Genomic DNA, 14,721 nt, shown 5'->3' on the forward strand with positions numbered 1-14,721 from the left:
GGGCCTCCAAATGAAAACATCACAAGGTATAGTCCAGGGACTCTAGAGTTCGACCCACATGGCCAGCAGGAGCCACACCTGAACCCAACCCAGTCTCCTATCACCTGTCCAGCTTCTCTTGTACCTGTACTCTGATACAAGCCACTGACCACACTTTGCATGGAAACCTCCGCCACAAAAGAAAAGGCACTACGCAGAATGCTACATACTGACCACAACATGTTCTGTTTCCGGCCTCAGGTCCACTCCACGCTGGCTTGCTAGTGAGGTGCCAGGACTCACAGACAGGCAGGCAATGCCCCCAGCCCTGAAATTCCTAGGCTCCAGAGCTTGTCCCACTTTGGAACACAGGATCACCCTGGTTTTTTTGCCTTTCAGCAACCAAATGGCATACACATAGGGCTTGGTAACGCTGTCAGGGGAGGGCTCACTCTAAAATGGACCTTTCCCAGCAAAGATCCTCCAAGGCCAGTCCCCAAGGCTGCACGTCTGTCAGTTGCCTCCTCTATAGATCAGGCATCCCACAGGCACCTGCAGCAGCGCAGGAACCTGAGTGAATAGAGGGGCACAAGTTTCAGGCCATAATCAGCAACAGGCAGGGATTAAAATCTCCCTCTCCCATAACCGAAAGCCAGAGATCTATGGGCAATTAGCAAAGATGATCAGATGCAGGGCCTCACAGCCTGCACAGGTCTCCCTGGGGACATTGGGACAAGCAGCTGCAACATTCCTACTGTACACTGCCCAGAATCTGCCACCTTTCCAACACAGTGGAGTCCATCTTCACTCTTGCTCACTCACCCAGCCCTTCCAGCCCCAAGATGTCCTGCTAGTCCTCCAAGCCTGATAGGTTCACTGGAAGCATCACCATCACACACACACACACACACACACACACACACACACACACACAGATGAAAAAAACCTGCCTGGTGGTTGGGGCATAAAGCGCGGTCGTGGCTGGTGTCATGGCTGGTGCCAGGGAACTGCAGCACACTACAGCCCTCTGGTGCATCCTGCCCAGGCCTCTTTCCCTGCCACTGCAGTCCATTGCCAACAACATACTCATCTCCTAATACAAAGCTTTTCAAATACTACCCAGAATGAGGCATTCACTCTCTCTCTCACACACACACACACACACACACACACACACACATCTGTGTACCACCAGCATTGTCTCTTTCCATTATTCTCCATGTTCAGTCATCTACATAATGTCCAGGGACATTTTCGTGTGGTGACTCTTGAGAACAACAAAGATGAAACACCTTGCCGGAGCCTGGGGGACACCCTCCACCACGTGGCTGGGCCCACGTGGAGTGACACCTCACAGGAGGCAAACTCAGAACCACAGCGGTGCCGCCGGGGCTCACACTCACCATCTACACAGGCCTCCAACGGTCCACAAAGGCCGTCCTCAAACAAGCAGCCTGGAAAGAAGAGGACAGAGGAAAGAGTCAGAAGCAGGCAGAAGATCCATGGTCCTCTGAGCTGGGCCCCACTCGCAGCAGGCTCCTCAGATCTGCTTTAGCTTTTATTTTTGGCAAGAGTGGGGTTTGAACTCCAGGCTGCACACTTGCTAAGCAGGCCATGCCTGCAGCCCTCATCTTTGCTCTTTATCTTCAATATGGAGTCTTGCTTCCAACTGGCCCATGCTGGGCCTGATCCACCCCTGCTGTGCTTTCTAAGATCTAGAATAATAGGCACAGGCCACCTGCTCAGCAGTTTATTCAGAAAATCTCACCACCTTTTTCTTGAACCTAGGATTCTAGATGTGAGCCACTGTCCCCTGGCTGGCTCTGCTTCTTACTACTTGGAGCTGGGTTGTTCTGAGCTGGAACATTATGTCCCTATGCATGCGGCTGATTTCTCCCTCAGAAGAGGGCTCTGTGCTGCCTGTCTCTCCAGGCAGCCATGGAAAGAGCGCTCGCCATCGGCACAGCCATCTCGGACGATGCTCTGGCCTCCCACCACGGCTAAGCTGCCCAACTGCAGCCCAGAGGCTTGTAGCCAAGCTTAACTTCAGCATCATTATAATCATGGTATAAGAAATAAGTTAGGCCAGGCACTGGTGGCTCAAGCCTGTAATCCTGGCTACTCAGGAGGCTGAGATCTGAGGATCGCAATTCAAAACCAGCCTAGGCAGAAAAGTCCGTGAGACTTATCTCCAACAAACCACTAGAAAACAAGAAGTGGCGCTGTGGCTCAAGTGGTAGAGTGCTCACCTTGAGCTGAAGAGCCGAGGGATAGCACCCAGGCCCAGAGTTCATTCAGCCTCATGACCGACAAAAGAAAAGAAAAGAAAAGAAAAAAGAAGTAAATTAGGTCCTCTAGGTCCTCCTTCTTGTACACTACATGCCTCACACCACTGTGTGCACAGAGGAGTGTGGAGAGGAAGGAGGTGCTCACGTCCCACCAGGAGGCCACTCAGCCGTCAGGAACAGTGACTGCCACGGCCACAGATGAGAGAGGCAGGAAAGGTAGGTGAAGGGGAAAACCAAAAGGAAACAGGACACAAGGAAGGGCAGGAAAAGGGTAGGGAGCACAGAACAAGACCGCAGCTTCCCGGAAAACACATGAAGGAGCCTAATTACTCCCTGCAGGTCCTCTGACCCTACCTTTTAAAGGCCCACATAAATCAGGAAGGTGAGGAGTTGGCAGTCAGGGACAGGCTGGAGAAAACGGGTGTTCCACTCCATGTCAAGTACATCTTGAGCAGAGGGGAAAAAAAGGAACTTTCATCCCGGTAGAGTGGGCAGGGTCAGGAGGAGCAAGCGCAAGGAGAGCCTCATGAAACGAGAGACTCGACTCTTAGATGAAGACCCTCTCCCTTCAGGCGCCAGCACTGAATTCGCATCTGCCTTGTAGAAGGCCACAAGTCCACAAACACTGGACATGCTCCAAACAACACTGGGACTTTGCTCCTGCCACAATGCAATCCTTGACTCCTGTTTCCCCAGCTGACAAACTTCTACATACCCATCAAGACCTACCACTCAAAAGTCCCCTCATGAGCTTGGGATCATAGTTCACAATGAAGCAGGCAGAAGTTTGAGAGACTCCATCTCCACCTGTAGCTGGAGGATCATAGCCCAGGCCAGTTCCAACACAAAGCAAAACCCTATCATAAGAATACCCAGGGGCTGGGAAGGTAGCTCAGCGGTAGAGTGCATGCCTTGCAAGCATGAGGCCCTGGGTTTGATTCCTCAGCACCACATAAACAGAAAAAGCCGGAAGTGGCGCTGTGGCTCAGTGGTAGAGCACTAGCCTTGAGCTGAAGAGCTGAGGGCGCCCAGACCCAGAGTTAAGGCCCCATGACCGGCAAAAAAAAAAAAAAAAAAAAAAAAAAAAAATACCCAGGGCTGGGAAGGTGGCTCAGTGGTAGAGCGCTTGCCTTGCATGCCTGAGGCCCTGGGTTCAATTCCCCAGCACCACATAAGCAAAAAGAAAAAAGCCGGAAGTGGTGCTGTGGCTCAAGTGGTAGAGTGCTAGGCTTGAGCTGAAGAGCTGAGGGACAGCGCCCAGGCCCAGAGTTCAGGCCCCACGACCGGACCCCAAAAATAAAATAAAATAAAAAATAAAAAAAGAATACCCAATGCGGCAGGAACCGGTGACTCACACATATAATCCTAGCTACTCAGGAAGCTAAGATCTGAGGATCATGGTTTGAAGCCAAACCAGGAAGGAAAATGCACGAGACTTTTTTTTTTTTGTGGGGGGGTCCGGTCCGTGGGGCCTGAACTCTGGGCCTGGGCGCTGTCCCTCAGCTCTTCAGCTCAAGGCTAGCGCTATACCACTTGAGCCACAGCGCCACTTCCGGCTTTTTTCTTTTTGCTTATGTGGTGCTGAGGAATTGAACCCAGGACCTCAGGCATGCAAAGTGCTCTACCACTGAGCCACCTTCCCAGCCCCTGCATGAGACTTATTTCCAATTAAGCATACTCCGGCTCAGTAGTGGAGCGCTAGCCTTGAGGAAAAAAAGCTCAGGGACAGTGCCCAGGTCCTGAGTTCAAGCCCGTTTCAACACACACACACACACACACACACACACACACACACACACACACACACACACACACACACACACACACACACACACACACACACACAAAGAAAAAGAACCAATCAAAAGAGGACTGGAGCCATTGGTAAAGCAAGACTATCGATCAGCTGTTAGCAAAAAAGCCAAACAGGAATGCAAGGCTTAGAGTTCAAGCCCCAGTTTCAGCACATAGACACACACAAAAAAAATGGTCTTAGCCATCACGCCTTTCATCCTAGCTACTCAGGAGGCTGAGATCTGAGGATTACGGTTCAAAGTCAGCCCAGGCAAGAAAGTCTGTGATACTCTTATCTCCAATAAACCACTAGAAAACCAGACGTGGTGCTATGGCCCAACTGGTAGGGCGCTAGCCTTGAGCTGAAGAGCTGAGGGACAGCGCCCAGGCCCAGAGTTCAGGCCCCACGACCGGACCCCAAAAAAAAAATGGAGGAGGCATAGAGCTTCCAAGAACTGACACAAAACAGTGTCTCCTTCCATCTTAGGGCGGCTCTATGAGTGTTCTGAAGAGAAAGCCATGTGTTGGGGTGGGCAATGCTAGATTACTCCTCTGCAGTGAGTCCAGGCACACACCCAGGTTGCCTGCTCAAGACCGGCAAGCTCAAAGCTTAGCCATGTCTGTGTCTACTCTAAGATAACTTGTTTTTCTGAAATAACCATATAGTCTCACGAAAAGCAGCACTTCATTCTTCATATGATTTCTAGAAAATCAACATCAACTGCTTCACCCAAGAGCTGATCTGGAGCTCCTGGCGTGCCTCTCTGCTCGCCCCACAGCTCACTCCAATACCACCCCATCATTCCTTCATCAACAAGCATCTCAGCTGAGCAGTGTGAAGAAAGGGTGAGGGTGGTAACCAGCTTTCTGCAGACACCTGGCACTGCAGAGGGAAGCAGGAATCACAGGCCTGGATGCCATGTGGGCTGTAACAAAAGCAGTGGCCTGGGGTCCTGTGGCTCAGCTCAGCTCCTCATCACGATCAGTAAAATCAAGGGCAGGAGAGCCAATCTCTGGACTCCTCTCTGACCTGACCCCCAAATCTCCCCTCCCTGCAGCCCAGAGGAAGTCCCAGTGCTGGGGAGCACGCCGGGCTGCCCAATGCCTCTCTACGGAGCAGGGACACAGAGGACAGGATCAAAACGGCTCTGCAGGTGGCCATATTGGAAGTTTTCAAGTGAAATCATGACACCAGGTGCTGGTCCATGGCCCACCCACAGCAGTGGTCACACATGGTCTAGCATCATCACAGCTTATGCCCAGAGCCTGAACGAAGACTGGATGAAGGCAGGGAATCAGGCAAGTGCAGATCAACAACCCAAACTTGCTCACATTCATGTGTCTGTGTTCAACACACGGAAATGGTAGATGACAGAACTCTGCTTGAAGAGGTACAGGGAGAGAGCCTCTGACTGCGCCCCGTCTCTGTGATCACAGTGGACAATGTGCATCGCAATGCACCCTTGAATCTTAACCATGGAAAAGCGGCCTGTCACCAATAACTGCCCCATTTCGTCCACTCTGGGACCTGACGAGCACGGCCTGGAGGTGGGAAAGGTGATTTACCGCCAGAACTGCAGACGTGTGCCTATTTTACCCCACCAGTCAACATGCCAATTTGCCTGCTAGTTTGTGTGTGCTGTTATTTGCTCTACAATTAAAGAAAAACCTATTTCATTATAAATACTAGCCCCCTACTAATAGAAATTATGACTGTGAATTAAGAGAAAGGACTTGTTGCCAGCAGACACTGGCTTTCTCTGCTCTAGGGACTCAGACTTAGGGTCTTCCAGGGGACTTGCGCCACCCCCGCCCCCGTTCCTGGAATACAGTGGCCAGTGCAACCTTACGGTGTGCTCCTCCACAAAGGCTGCTCATGCACAGTCTACACTGAAGCCAGACGTCAGTCTGAGGCTGAGTGCTCACATACATGAAGGTCACTCACAGAGGCCCCTCTACCCCCTCATTATTGGTGCCACAGTTTCTTGAGCTAGATTGTTTGCCGTGCATGAGTGGCCCTGTGTTCCATCCCCAGCTCTGAAGAAAGATTCCTTAATGTTAAAGTGTTATTCACCATTACCCAAGAAACACAAAGTGTTCCCCAGATTCTCAAATGGCTCTTTGACTGACACCAGAACAGAACGTGGAACATAGGGAATTCCACCTACAGTGTATCTACCAGCTTCCACCTTAGCATATGTGGAACACATATGCATGTGTGTACCCAATGCATGATAGGTCCTCACTGGTCACTTTGGTACTGATTCCAGCCCCTTGTCTTTCAGAATACAGAGGTTCTTTGTCTTTGTCCTGGCAGTTCTTTTGGTAAGGGTTTGTATCTCGTAGGAAGTAGAAGTAGAAAGTCAGAGCCCCTCTCTGACGGGACGCTCATTCCTCTTCTGTCCTGTCCTCACCTGAACTTCTCATCTCGCCTGTCTTTCCCTCCCCTCTTGGCTCCCAGCTATTTCTAGGCATCCTGCCACTGACACGGAAGAGATGATCTCAAACTCTAGGACCTTCCTGGGCCCCTTTCTTCTGTAGACAGAGGACTGAAATGAGCTCCTCTGCCCACAAAGTTTGGCAAAAGCCTTGAGGAGACAAATGCACAATAACAAGGATATGCTAGGCTTTGTCACCTAGAAATATTAGAAAAAGATGCCTGTGAAAAATAGACTCTCAACAGTGAGAGCTAGTGTCGTCTCACTATTCAGGAGGCTGAGATCTGAGGATCACAGTTCAAAGCCAGCCTGGACAGGAAGTCAGGAGACTCTTCTCTCCAATGGACTACAAAAAAAAACAACAACAACAACAAGCCAGATGCCGGGTGTGGTGGCTCACACCTGTAATCTTAGCTACTCAGGAGGCTGAGATCTGAGGATCATGGTTCAAAGCCAGCCCAGGCAGAAAACTCCATGAAACTCTTCTCTCCAATAAACCACTACAAAACTGGAAGTGGCGCTGTGGCTCAAATGGTAGAGTGCTAGCCTTGAGCTGAAGAGCTGAGGGACAGCGCCCAGGCCTGAGTTCAAGCCCCAGGACTGACGAAAGAAAAGAGAAAAAAGAAAAGAATGCTCACATATAAATTTAATCAAGAAGGCTCAGAGATATGTGTACTAGAAACTCTAAAGCACTGATATAATAAAAAGGTTAAAGAAAGCTACCAATAAATGAAAGATTGACACCCCTAACCCTGTGTCTTTCCTTGGACTTAGCATAAACAACCACACAGCCAGGGTTCTCCTTGAGTGTCTTCCAAAATCCAGGCACACTAGCCAAATTTCCTGCAGCCAGTCAATCCCCACAGGGCTCTAGTGCTCCCAAGTGGGACATGAGAATCTGAAGTTCTAACAGATGCTCAGGCCTCATTCTTATATCTAGCCTACCCGGTAGAAGGCTTCCAAAGGTGAATTCTAGCGTGGTAAGAGGCTTTGCCTAGGTCCATCTGGAACATTCTATTATCTCCATGTCCCTGAAGTCAAAAGGCCTAGTAACTATTAAAGATTCAGAGAATTTTATCTGGTAGTATTTTTTTAACTTTTCTAACTACGGCATCTTTGTACATACCCACTTGCTAAGCCCACACAGGAGAAATAATCACTTATTTCCTCCTTAAAGAAATTATTCCTGTTTATAGTCTATTATGTGTTAATTAAAATGAGTCTCCAAGCCCTTCCTGTCCCATGTCACAGCCACGCGACTGTGGCACTGCTCGGTGCTCTGCCGGGCTAGAACTTCAGCCTTTTGTGTCTGTCAGCAGACACAATTATCAGCACCTTTCCCGTAAGCTCTTCCACCAGGAGATGATTAGAGGTCGGCTCCGAGTGTGAGAGGACAGTTCCTTCTCCTGGAAATTCCTGCCCCTATTCCCCCATGAGCCAGTGGTGAGGTTTCCTCCTTTCAGATCATCCCACATCCCAAGTCTGGGAGACAGGAGAATAGATTTGTAAGCCTGACGAAGGAGGAAGCCAAATCTAAAACACCAGCTACTTCGATCTTACGGGTAGAAGACACAGATAAGCTTTGGAGAGAGGCAACCAAAATGTCACCCAAGAGGTGGGTCTCTTGCCTGGAGGGGCCTGTGCATACCTGCACCCCAGAAACGGGGGTTTATGCGAGCAGATAGAAGAGTCACTTGTCACCAAGTAAGCCAATGTATACTGGGACTCCTTTAACATCTTTAAGTAAGTTTATCTGCGGGACGCTCTCGTGACACTGTTCAGAACAGCGTCTCCTCTCAAAGCACAGCACTGAGCACACACAACGCTCTCAATGAAGGGCTGCCTCATATCTCACCCCTCCTCATGTTCCTCAAAACTGACCTGCAAATGTTGACTCGTCTCCAATTTAGGTATGCCCCGCTCCATCATAGACATAGCTCCAAACCACTTCACAATGTGGTTCTGCTCTGAAGACTGCCCATTGTGTGAGGATAAGCCACATTTGTGCAAACTGATGCAGAACTTCAGCAGTGGCAAAGCCATCATGGAATAACAATAGCACAGACCGTCCCTCCCTGGTCCTTCTACCCCCAGCAGGAGAGCTTGACTTCACCATATTGTCTGCAGCTCAGGAAGAGAAATTCATCAGCCAAGACACGGCCTATGGGCCAAATCCCATTGCCGCATACCTTTGCAAATAAAGCATCAGAAGTTCCTATCTGTAATCCTAGCTACTGGGGAGGCTGAGAATGAAAGGATTGTAATTTGAGGCCAGCCCATGCAAAAAAGTTCACAAGACCTTTCTCACGATGTGTAGAAGGCTGAAGTTGAAAGGCCCACAGTACCAAGCCAGTCCAAGCTATAAAGTACACCAGACACTGTCTCCACAGAGGGAATCTAGATGCACTGGTAAACACTTCTAATTCCAGCAATAATAGGAAGTCTAAAAGTAGTTGAACCACAGCTCAGGTGCATGCCCAGGAGAGAAACAACACTCTATACAAAAAATAACCAACAGAAAAACAAGGCTAGAGGCATGGCTCAGAAGTATCACTTCAGCCTAGCAATCACAGAGCTGAGTCCCAAACACCAGTGAGGCAAGAAGAAAGAAGAAGAAAATGGAAGCAAAGAAAGAGAAGGAGGAGGAGGAGGAGCAGTAGAAACAGAAGCAGATGCAGAGGTGGAGGCCAAGGTGGAGGAGGAAGAGGAGGCCGAAGTGGAGGAGGAAGAGGAGGCTGAGGTGGAGGAGGAAGAGGAAGAAGAGGAAGAGGAAGAAGAGGAAGAGGAGGAAAAGGAGGAAGAGGAGGAAGAGGAAGAGGAGGAAGAGGAAGAAGAGGAGGAGGAGGAAGAGGAGGAGGAGGAGGAAGAAGAGGAGGAGGAGGAGGAAGCCACCACCAGGTGCAGTGGCTTACAACAATAATCCCAACTAATAGAGCCTGAGATTGAGAAGATTGTGTTTTGAAGCCAGCCGGGGTTAAAACAAACAAACAAAAAACACCTCTTCCCCTTTGTCGGCCCATCTCTCTCCCTCATTCTTCCTGTCCTCTTCTTGTGATTCCTCAACTCATTGGAGTTGACAAGCTCATCTATGAGCTAACAGCCACTGCATTATTTTGCCAATATATAAAGCCTTTCTTTTTATCCAACACATCACTCAGAGATTGGTTTCCATCACTTCAATAAATATTATTTTATATGATCATATACACATAGCTATTGAGCCTTTGTGATCCTCTCCTAAGAATATCCTCCTTTGGAATCACTCTGTGTGACCAGTATAACTTATCATGTCCCAGTGTATGTTTTTGTCTTTTACCATCCAGTGTGCTTACTTATAGATTTATAGGCACATTCTAGTTACCACAAATAAGGGAAAACATGCAGCCTATGTTTCTTTGGGTCTGACTTATTTACTTAATATAACTTTTTCCAAGTTTTTCCATTTTTGTATGAATGATACAGTATCATTTGCAGGAAAGTCCATGAGAGTCTTATCTCCAATAAATCACCAGAAAACCAGAAGTGATGCTATGGCTCAAGTGGTGGAGTGCCAGCCTTGAGCTGAAGAGCTGAGCAACAGCAAGCAGGCCCAGAGTTCAAGCCCCACGACCAACCCAAAAAAAAGACATCCTTAAACACTGAAGCATATGGAACTATTGTTCTATATAGAGAACTCAGGAACACTCCTCTTTTCCCACTATATCATTAGGCCGTAAGTCTGAAACATCATTAGTTTAAAAAAAATTAATGTAGGGGCTGGGAAGGTGACTCAGTGGTAAAGCGCTTGCCTTGCATGCATGAGGCCCTGGGTTCAATTCCTTAGCACCACATAAGAAAAAAGAAAAAAGCCGGAAGTGGCGCTGTGGCTCAAGTGGTAGAGCGCTAGCCTTGAGCTGAAGAGCTGAGAGACAGCGCCCAGGCCCAGAGTTCAGACCCACGACTGAACAAAAAAAAAAAAATAATAATGTAATGATCCCACAGGGTACTTCTAGCAAAATGACTACTCCAGACAGGGCCATTTTTTAGGACTGCCTAATTCAACTTAATACCACACCCTGAATCACTAAGATGAATTAAAAGTGTTGCATTCTCTGATCAGAGTTATTTCTGTTGACAAATTCCCAACTGCTTTCTCTAGAAATGTGACATCTAATTCTGCACAATGTAACACCTTGTGGAAGTCAAGTCCTCCTGCTTACTACAGGAGAAACAACAATGAAGGACTATGTACAGTCTCCTGAATTTAATAACAGGTAAAGAAAAAGAAATCTTAAGCTAAAATGCAAACACACATTCCTGAAGGCATATATTTCTGCATCTGCCTTTGGCCCTGCTCCTTTGCCATCACCAACAGAAAAGACAAGCCTGGCTGGCCTGCTGGTGCCAAGGGGGGAGTAAGAGGCAGCCAGACAGACACACCCTGGGGCAGGCAGCCTCCAGCCAACTGGGACTCAGGGAATAAGGAGTGGTAACTTTCATGTTTGGGACTGTCTGTCACATACTAATCACTGAGTAGGGGATTCCGGCTCCAACAAGAAAGCATATTAAACAAACCCTAGCACATTTAGCTGAAGAACAGCAGGAAAGTTCCAGGAGGACTTGGCACTGGGCTGGAATTAAAAGGCACAGTAGAACGAGAAGGCAGGCTAGGTATAAGTCAGCATGAATGTCCTTCTGATAAAGGCATCAAGGTAGGCAAGACCTGCCTCAGGAGACAGAACATCAGCTACTGGTGAGGCTGTGGAAAAAAGGTGTGCAGCTTCAGCTTGAGCTGGGAGGCAATTAAGGAAAACCTAGAAACTGGTGTGTATGACTGAGGATAGCCAGAGCGAGTCGGTTGACAGAGTGTCCTGCTAGAAGGCAGGATGAGGAGAGGAGGCAGTCAGCAGTTCTGGACATGCGGCATGGAAGGAAAAGAAATGCAAGAGGTGAAGGCCCCAGGGCAAGCTGACAAGGAGAAAAGTAGACAAGCACACAGGCTCCAAAGGGGTGGTGCTGGAGACCGAGGCCATGTCTGGGAATACTTTCCAAAGAAGTGGGTGTGGATAGAGGAAAAGAGAGAGAGAGAGAGAGAGACAGAGAGACAGAGAGACAGAGAGACAGAGAGACAGAGAGACAGAGAGACAGAGACAGAGAGATACAGAGAGACAGAGAGACAGAGACAGAGAGAGAGAGCGCAAAGGATGGAGTGACACTGTCCAAAAAGAAATGTACTTGTTCCCTGACTTACATAACTGTAACCTCTCTGTACATCACCTTTATAATAACAATAAAAAAAGGTGACAGGAGAACTCAGGATGGAACACACACTCTAACCAAAGAATCTCATTGCTTTACAGAGTTATAAAACATCCTTACTGAATGGCTGAGCCATGGGAAAAAGCTTTTACTTACATCAACTTTGGAAGTAAGTAGATATTCTAAAATTAAACACAAAATAAACGGCAATAAGCCCTAGTAAAAATGTTTTCCAAGGGGTACAGACAAGCAATTCTGATAGTGATACACAAGTAGCACTTGTACTGAGCAGTTAAGTAAATGCATGGCGTAGAAAGGTGACAACCGGGGTTGTTGTTTTAGTCTGGAGTTACATGTAAGCAAGGAGAAAAGACTAATCTATGGGCTGGTAGACTAGGGTAGGAGACTTCTAAAAGAGCTTCTGTTTGCCACATCACAGATACTGTTACATATCGAAATATTTATAAATATGTGCATGTTCACGGATGTGTGTCACGGTTACTTCCTGCTGACATGCTGGTTAAGTGGTAGCACTCCAGCAGAAGTGGCACTCCTCGTGCATATTCACAGATGTGTGTCACGGTTACTTCCAGCAGAAGTGGCACTCCTCGTGCATATTCACAGATGTGTGTCACGGTTACTTCCAGCAGAAGTGGCACTCCTCGTGCATATTCACAGATGTGTGTCACGGTTACTTCCTGCTGACGTGCTGGTTAAGCGGTAGCACTCCAGCAGAAGTGGGCACTCCTCATGCTCACATCTTGGTTTCTAACGCTATCCTCCAGGAGAAGAAAAAGCTTTTTGCACATATCCTTGGGTGGGGTGCCACCCAGACAGCCGAAAAGCCCATCTGTGCCTTCCCACAGCGCCAGCATCTATGCCTCGCTGGCCCCAGCAGCCCACCTGAACCCCTTGCACAAGTCACCAATGGCCCACGGCACCATGAACCGGAACCCTGCCTATGACACCGTTATACAGTGCCAGAGACAGCAGGCAGCTGGAACCAAGACTGCCCACACCTTTCCAGGAGCACTAGCCACACAAAACCCACAAGGCAAGCTAGAGGATCACAGCCTATTACCACTGAACCTAAGACCTCATCTTAAGGGCCTCTACAAACGCTGAACCCTGAGGTCCAAATCACAATGAAAGATCACAAAATACATGAGCAATCAAGACAGCATGCCATTGTCAAAAACCAACAACTCAAGGACGGACTCCACTGGGAGCAAAGGGGAAGGGGGAACAAAAGGACAATTATAACAATCATGAGAGAATCCACCAATGAAATAAGGGGCAGGCCCATAAACAAATACAGAGAGAAAATGATCATGAAGAAACAGGACATCCAAGATGACATCACAAGATGACATCAACAAGAAGACAAAAATTTAACAGACTTGAAGAAAGGAAATGAAAGACAAAATTAACAAGGATGGGTACTATGAGAACCGACATCAACAAAGAACTTGGAACTTGGAAGCATAAAAGGCACAGTTGAAAGCATAAGCAACAGAATAAGCGAAGTATAAAACAGCATACAAAGAGGTGAAGATAAAGTAGAGGAATTAGAATTTTTAAAAAGCAAAAGCATAGATAAACCACTCAGAACATACCAAAGGGACATGCAAGTATTGGCAGATTCGCTCCAAAGATCAAATCTACACATAATTGGAATAGATGAGGAAGAGTATTTCAAAACTAAAGGCACTGACAACCTATGTAACAAAATAATAACAGAAAATTTCCCCAACCTCAAGAAAGAGACCTGAAAGAGCTTCTAGCAGTCAGAATCAGAGAAAAAATATTCTAGACACCGTGTTGTGCAAACTTTGGACTTAAAAAACAAGAAATTAATTTTAAAGGCTGAAAAAGTTTTTAAGCTTTATTAGAATGGAAAAATTTCTCCACACAAATTCTGAATGTAAGGAATTCCTGGGGTGGTATAATGCAGACTCTAACCAACAATAATTTCCAACCTTAACTAGAGTACACTGCTTTACTATGTACACTAATATTCACGATTGATGGAGACTCTAAAACATCCCATGCCAAACAAAAACTAAAGGAATTCTTGAACATTAAACCAGTACTGCAAAAGATACCAAAGGGAAGCATACTATCTGAAGATAAAGAATAAAAATCTCTACAAGTCTAGTATAGTATACACAAGAAGAAAGAAAGAAGCAAGATACAGGAAAACAACAAAATGGCAGGAAACATGACATATTTCTCCATTGTAACATTAAACATCAACCGGTTCAACTTCCCAGTCAAAAGATATAGAGCGGTAGATTGGATCAAAAAAATATCATCCCACCATTTGTTGTCTCCAAGACACATATCTCACAAAGATAAACACAAATTCTGAGTGAAGGGATGGAAAGACCTTTCATGCAAATGAATCTCAAGAAGGCCAGAGTAGCCATACTATTCCCAGATAAAACAGACTTCTTGTTAAAATTAGTACAAAAAGACCAGGTAGGTCAACACATATTAATAAAGGAAATGATCCACAAAGAGGAAATCACAGTGGTTAGTATATATACACCACATAATGGAGCACCTAAATACACTAAAAAAATACTCAGATTTACAGAACATGATAGACCCAAACACAATAGTAGTGGGAGACTTTAACACTCTATTCTTGGGGCTGGGAAGGTGGCTCAGTGGTAGAGTGCTTGCCTCGCATGCATGAGGCCCTGGGTTCGATTCCTCAGCACCACTTAAGCAGAAAAGCCAGAAGTGCCGCTGTGGCTCAAGTGGTAGAGTGCTAGCCTTGCTGAAGAGCTGAGGGACAGCGCCTAGGCCCAGAGTTCAGGCCCCATGATCAACAAAACAGAAACAAACAAACAAAAAAAAAAAAAATACTCTCACCCAAGGACAGGTCAACCAAACAACAGATCAGCAAGAAAGCCTGTGAATTAAATGAAACCATAACCCAAATGGACTTAATAAACACCTACAGACTACTCACCAAT

At 47.1% G+C, this 14,721-nt stretch overlaps 1 protein-coding gene across 3 annotated transcripts in view; it reads right to left on the reverse strand.

Annotated features, from left to right (window-relative positions):
- Positions 1-14,721, reverse strand: part of Ptprn2 (protein tyrosine phosphatase receptor type N2) — a 594,518-nt gene that overhangs the window by 534,917 nt on the left and 44,880 nt on the right. For 2 of the 3 annotated variants that reach the window (XM_069997166.1, XM_069997163.1), the window contains exon 1: positions 1,383-1,433. The exons of the other annotated variant lie outside the window; for it this stretch is intronic. The gene's annotated coding sequence lies outside the window, so the exon portion shown is untranslated. Of the gene's footprint in view, positions 1-1,382; positions 1,434-14,721 lie in introns of those variants that run through there. 3 annotated transcript variants of the gene reach the window in all.

The sequence above is a fragment of the Dipodomys merriami genome, unplaced genomic scaffold (genome assembly GCF_024711535.1).
Source record: "Dipodomys merriami isolate MVZ:Mamm:240054 unplaced genomic scaffold, mDipMer1.0.p SCAF_5, whole genome shotgun sequence".
Taxonomy (NCBI): domain Eukaryota; kingdom Metazoa; phylum Chordata; class Mammalia; order Rodentia; family Heteromyidae; genus Dipodomys; species Dipodomys merriami.